Raw genomic sequence first — 7632 nt, forward strand, 5'->3', positions numbered from 1 at the left:
TTCATGATTTTATCAATATCATGTACACATTACAACTAATCCTAAAGGAAAAATATGGACCTCAATAATATACATGTATATGTCTAATATCTCTTAAGTTTCTAATAAAAGACTTGATACTTACATGGTGTTTCTATTAGTCTTGTGATCAACAAACTGAGTTGTATCTACCTTGTTTATAGTATAAATATATATAATTTATATGCATGTCCTCTATCAGCAAAAACACCTGGTCTTTCCCAGTAAAACCAGAAGCTGTGATTGACGATAATTCCATTGTAGGTAGGAATCTCCTCTCTCCCTCTCTCTCAATTAAATAGTGTTTATAATATAAATTTTCTATTCCAAATTAAAGCAAAAAATATTAATATCAACCCTTAAACAGTCAGCAATAATTAAATCATTTAACACTTATAAATAAACACTGCTCTAGCATCAGTTAAGTTACTTTTATTTTAATTTTAAACATAATACGAGGGTTGTTCGTAAAGTTCATGGACTATGCCAATTTTCGTTATACTACAGTGGCTGCAACGTTATTGTTGACAAACCAATCGTGTAGAATCGTTCGTGTAACGTGCGAGATCGTGCGTGTATCAGACTCAATCGTTTGCGGTTTTAATCGTGCGTGATCGTGCGTTAAGAAACGTGTAAATTTCGTTTTGTAGGTTTTTATCGGAATGTTATTTGCTATACAAGCATTTCGCTTGTCTGTTTTTTTTTTCAATCCAAATAAAATAAATGAAGCGCGATTTACATAATTGAAAGCAGAGCGAACTAATTATCGCTTGGAAATAAGCAATATAGTAAGTCGTACAATATTGTGTTCTCGTCAAATAGCGTGATTTTTTGTGATAAACTGTACTTAGATGTTTAAGGACTTTTTCTCTGATGTTAATTATGTTTACTGCTAATTATGGTCAAGATATTTTTAAAATCAATAGATCAAAAATAGATATTTTTACAAATAAATAAATAAACAATCTCGATGCTTTCATAAATATTTAGTCGGCGAATGTACATGTACAAGACATGATTTGTCGGGGTTTCGTTTTTCAGTGTTTATCTCTGGAGCTTAGTTTTAATTATCTTTATAATTTCTGCAAATAAATGATTTGTAAAATAATTGTTGATTTTAGAGATTCACAAATAGAAACATGGATATATCTTATAATTTAATTCATTTTCATGCCATTTTTTTCAAACTTATCCCTTTCTGCATATTATGAAATCCAATTCAATCAAAACTCAACTCCACCTACATTTTTGTCTTCTGATAGGAAGAAAAAAAATCTGTTTTCTTAAGTCGGTCGGGAGAATTACGTAAATAATTATTTGTAATCTAAAATAATTAATAAGTCTTATATGTATTTAATTTCAGAAATATCGATTTCTATTCTTTTTTATTTTTCAAAGTCGATGAAATAATATCAATAATTATTTGAAATCTAAAATAAATATTAAGCCTTATTTCGTTTTGAAAATATTCATTCCTAAAGAATTTGAACTATTTTGCGTGGTGAAACGTGCGTTTGCGTTAGCAATCATGTAAGATCGTGTAACGTGTAGAATCGTGTGCGTGAAGGATCGTTCGTCTAACAGATTTTATCGTGCGTCAATCGTGCGGAATCGTTCGTGTAACGTGATCGTTCGTGTAACTTGTCAACAATAACGTTGCAGCCACATGTATCTTCAAGAAATTTAAAATGAGCACATTATCATCTGTAAAAATATTTATTTTGTTCAAGTGTAAAGTTTCATAACATGTAATTTAAAAGAATTCATGCTATTTAATTTTAAAATCAATTATCATATGTAAAAATATTTATTTTGTTCAAGTGTGAAGTTTCATTCCATGTGATTTAAGAGAATTCACGTTATTTAATTTTAAAATGTTTTGTAACCACGGAGCAAACTCAACAACACTGTTACGTCAAAAACATACCGACATGAGGTTCTCAAAAATACTATCCCTATACATTTCACACAGAATTGACCAATACCAGTGCACTAATTAAAAACGTTTCTCTATCACCAGAAATCTATTTTGCTAACAATTGTTCCAGTAGCATCATTTAGTTTGTCAATGTTATATTTTTTCACCGTATAAGTGCGCTTTCACAAGATCAGCATCTGTGATCGCCAAACTCTTAGCATGACGTTACTAACTTTTCATTGTTTTTTGATAAGATTTTTACAGATAATCCGGTTTTTACAGATCACCATCGTCTAAGCAGAGTACACTATCATTCAAATACAACTTGTACCATGTACACACTCATGCATGGCTCGCTTTTGACATATTTCCTACTTCCTCCGGCATTTTCAGAGGTTTTTTTCTGGAGTTTTCCAGAGTACAACACAAAATTGTATCTAGTTAACTGCTGCTCCGTGACGTTCTACGACGTCATCTTTTTTGCCTTTTTCAATGAGGACTACCTATCTTCTGAAACTGATTTCTTTTCAACGAAGCAAAATATTAAGTCTTAATTCGAATCAGAAACGACAAAACAATTCTTAATTTGAACGTGTAGAATTTTTTCCGTTTTTGTGTCATTTTACAGAAGATATGACTTCAGACATTATTTAGTGTCTTAATTGTAAATTACGAAATTCTGACCTGCTCCGTGATCCGAATTTCGCATTTTTAAAGTCTAAATAAGTTTGGAATAAACTACGATATTTTAAAATTTTTTAATACATATCATTTGAATTTACTGTTGAAATATTTCTTCCAAATTTGGATATAATATGACGTTAAGTAAAAAAGATATGACGGTAGTCCACGAACTTTCCGAACAACCCTCGTATGATCTTAATCAGAATTAGGAATTATACTTACAAAACTACGGACATGTAATTATCATTTGCCAATTGAAACAGGTAGATCGAATAATATTGATAGAAATTTAGGAATATGTACTACTGTATTTGTGGCTGTAAAAGTATTGGTGATGAATTTCATTATGCTATGGAATGCAAGTATTTTTCGAATGACAGAAAAATATTTCTCCAAAATAGATATTGTAAAAATCCTAACATTTTCAAGTTAAATGAACTTATGAACACAAATAATGTAGAAATACAAAAATCGTTGTCAAAATTTACTGAGAAAATTGTCAAAACTATCTGTCCTTGTTGAATCCTCCATATGTATAACTGATTATATGTTTACTTCATTCTTTTCTTTTTTCTTTATTTGACCCTTGACTGTTATTTTTGTTTGTATACATGTACATGTATCTTTTGTACCATTGATCTGGTTTTGAGAGAATGAAGAATTGAGAATTGAAGTAACTTGTTTTCAAATTTAAAAAATAAATACATAGGGAAAGCCGTTTTATAGAGTATACTTCTTTATGTTACTAGTATCAATTATTCATGAGGTCAGTCATGCAGTCTATAGTATGAGCAAAAATCGCATGTTTTATTTTTCTTTATTTAATTAATACAAGTATCTGTCTACGTTTCAATGTCTAAGTAATAGTTTATGACTCAAATTTTTCCAATCTCTCTCCTTCTCCCCCTACCTACCCTTCATCTTGCAGGAAAATCTTTTCTTTTTTAGTCTATACAAATACAACTGATAGTTTAGCTATTTTTAAATGAAACACAGAGCATTTTTAAAAAGTGGTACATACATATTCTTCCTATTTTTTTTAAATATACAAATAAATTAACAACAGTAATTAGTCATGGCTTATACATAATACACGTATATGTAGACCTGACAAAGATAAAATATATTATTCAAATTGTTTCATCCTACACACTTAAATATACAAATCTCGATAAAAAAAAATAAAATATTTTATGCTAGTTGGAGCTTTCAAATGCGCCTTGTTACAACGTCCTTTGAAAAATTACGCACTTTGAAATTCTTTTTTCTTTCAAAGTCCGTTAAATTTGGAGCCAAGTATACCCACTTTGAAAAAAATATATTCATTTTCAAATTGGGTTAATATTGACCATATTGAGGCACTTTGAAAAATAATGTGCACGGCTTCGTTAATATTCCTGCAAATTTTATTTGAACCTACTTAGATAATTTTTCGGTGATGACGTCACTTCAGGATCTGAGATGTAAACGTTTTAAAATTTTCTTGTGTTTGTCTTGTTCTCAAAGGTTCTCGTAAATGTTATAAAAGGGAAGTGGGTCTTTTAGAAATAATGGAGGAATTGTTTGATAGCACAATTTTGTTTCTTTTTTATTTTATGCAGCCTATAATAAGTTCGGTAGATGTAGGGTCGATAAGTGACTTAAGGCAACGCATTTTTCTTAAAGAAAGGGGAGCATTTATGATTTTGCCATTGAAAAAATTTCTCGCACAACATGATGGTTTTTTTATTGTTATTTGAAGAGTATTTAGAAGTATGAAAAAATTCTTTATACCCGATAATATGATGGCCTATTTTACAGTTATTACGAGGTATGAAAAAATTATTTATGCATTTTATACTTTTCTTTTGATTGGTATTATATTTGATTTTGTAAAGTCACATGTACTTTGGTCAAAGTATAGTCAGTTGACTATTGTTGCTTAGATCAGTGATATGGCCCCTAAGCCTCTCTTCTTTAATATAATAGGGTGCGTTATTTTTTTTCAGGAAAGCTTAATATATAAATACTTATATCTATTTTAGGTTAATTCACATTTATTGAGAGAAAGTATATCAGTTTCATACCATTTATGTAAATACATATGTTTGGTTAGTAAAGATAAAGAGTTGGGCTGAGGGACCTTCTACCTGTCTTCTACCAAATTTAATGCACTTTGAATTTTTTTTCAAAGTGCGTCGATTTTTTCTCAATTTTACCGCACTTTGAAACAAATTTTCAAATTGCGTTATTTTTCAAAGTGCATTGCCACAGCGCCTGAATAAAAGTAATATTCCTAAGCGCCTCTTAATCAATTATGATTTTAACTTTAAATCTGCGTAATCAATTTAGTTTTAGGGATTCATCGTTATAGTTCTCTTTGTCTTAATTTCTTCTGAAATTAAACGAGGTGTAAAAACCCCTGTATGCTAATAATATGGTAATTTATATAGCGCTTAGTAAACAGTTGTTAAGGGGTACCGACCCTCTGATAAGAGAGATAACCTTCAAATAAAAAATTCCTAATATTACTCATATTTTTCTTCACCAGATTTTAATAATTACTTTTTATCAGGACCTTTAGTAGTCATTTCGAACAAACTAGACATAACTTAGAACTATTTCCTTTTGCCTATACTTTTCAAATAGTTTTATACCTCATACTATTTTTCATTTGAATGTAATGCTATAGCTCTTGATGAAAATCAATACATTGGAAAGTTGAAAAAAAAAAATGAAATGTAGAGCAGAGGGTCACTATTTGTCCTTTAGGTTTAAAATTTTATGGCCGTTATAATGACCTTGTTAGCAAATACATGTATCATTGTATGTTTATATCATATTGGGTTGTTGGGGGTTTTTTTTTGTTTTGTTTTGTTTTGTTTTTGTTTTTGTTTTTTTTGTTTGTTTGTTTGTTTGTTTTTTTTTTTTGTTTTTTTTTGCTGACTTGTTTCATACCATTTGTTAGGTCTTTGATTTTGTACTGGTTGGCTGCGGATTGTTCCGTAAGTCTGATCAATGCATAGGGTATATGGCGGATGTGACCGGTCAGCAGGGGATGCTTACTCCTCCCAGGCACCTGATCCCACCTTTGGAATTTCCAGGAGTCCGTGTGTTCTGCCCTCTCCACATATTTGTACTGTTTTTGGATTTTTTTGAGATCACTGTTCGTTATCTTTACCTATTACATTAGTTCTCGAAAACGCACAAAGATCTTAGTTTATTTGGAGTACTTTTATACATCCTTGAGAATATAGGCCGATATTTAAAAAACAAAAACAACCCTTTCCAAAAATTAAAAAAAAAAAGGAAATAACAAGATGTCATTCTTTATTTCAATTTATACTTTCTGACCAATAATAAATTTTAAATTTCAAGATACATGTAGCTACAGGGAAATCAAAACAACGCACAAGTAAATTGTTATACATGTATTTTAATTTTACGAAAGTTAAATGTCTACGTTCAGTTTATAATGTACAATATTAATCGTGGTTGGGTATTTTTTTTAGAATCAAGAGTTCCATGGGCCACATCACTCACCTGAGCACAGTGGCTTGGAAAAAGTAGAAATCAGTTCAGTATTGAAAAGTTTACGGGGGGAGGGGGGGTCAAGCTTAAACTTATATACCTCAGGATGTTTCCATATCAATATTACTAATAATGGCTTTGATGTTCTTGAGCAGAAATATTTAAAGAATTTTTCCCTGTATATTGCTATGTAAAACTCTGATCGCTCAATGTGGCCCAACTCTACCAACCCTAAATGTGAACAAACTAGGATCTACACTACCTGAGGATGTTTCTATAATAATATAACTAATCATGGCCTTGCTGTTCTTTAGCAGAAGATTTTTTCAAGACGATTCCAATATATTCTTATGTAAAACTTTGACCCTCTGTTATACCCCCCCCCCCACCCCTTGGGGTTCATAATTTGAACAAACTTGATTTTCATTTTCTACAATACCTAAGGTTGCTTCTATATAAATATGACTAATAAAGGCTTTAATTTAGTTGTTCTTGAAAAGGAGAATTTTAAAGATATTTCCAAAGTTATTTGTATGATCAGGTTCTTACAAGGGGTATAAATTTTCCTTTTCCTCTGTCTGAGTTAATGATTGGAGTAATTATTCAGACAACTCTGTCTGAGGGTAAATCACACAGTACTAATTTTTTTTTCTCTTTCATCTAGAGATGGGGACTGGGTAATGTACTACTTGTACCGTGTGTCTCCCTTAGGTTCCTATTGATAGATAAGACCTTGTCTCTCAGTCTTCTTTAGATTAACTACACCCAGAACTTAAACTTATTTTCCTGCGATACTTGTCACAGGTGCATAACTTTTATACTTTTATTTTGCTCTAACCCTTATCTTCTTTATTGCTTATTCAACGGCCAACTTCTTCCGCTAGCTTCTGAATCCCTGATTTTCCCAAAGCTTTGCCTCATATACCCTTTGGCTAGTCCATTTCAAGGATTGTCAGGACATTTCACCATTTGAAGTCTTCAATGCAATTTACGCACATACCCCTTAACCATTACATCTGTATATTCCTATGTAAAACTTTGACCCACTATTGTGGCCCCGCCCTAGCCCCGGGGTTCATGATTTGAACAAACTTGAATCTACACTACCTGAGGATGCTTCTGTATTAATATGACAAATAATGGTTTCACTATTCTTGGGAAGACTATTTTTAAAGATTTTTCCTATATATTCCTATGTAAAACTTTGGCCCCCTGTTGTGTCTGCGCTCAACCCCCAGACGTCATGATTTGAACAAACTTGAATCAACACTTCCGGAAGATACTTCTATATTAATATGACTTATAATGGCTTAGCTGTTCTTAAGAAGATTTCTAAAGATATTTCCAATATATCCCTGTAATAAACTTTGACCCCTTGTTGTGGCCCTTCCCTCCCCTAATAGAATCATAATTGGAGAAAATTTGAATCTACACTACCTGAGGATACTTCTATAATAATATGACTAATCATGGCTTTGCTATTCTCGAAAAGATTTTCAAAG

Source organism: Saccostrea echinata, unplaced genomic scaffold, assembly GCF_033153115.1.
Source record: "Saccostrea echinata isolate AGI-Se365-2 ecotype Australia unplaced genomic scaffold, CSIRO_AGI_Sech_v1 ptg000076l, whole genome shotgun sequence".
In the NCBI taxonomy this organism is placed as follows: domain Eukaryota; kingdom Metazoa; phylum Mollusca; class Bivalvia; order Ostreida; family Ostreidae; genus Saccostrea; species Saccostrea echinata.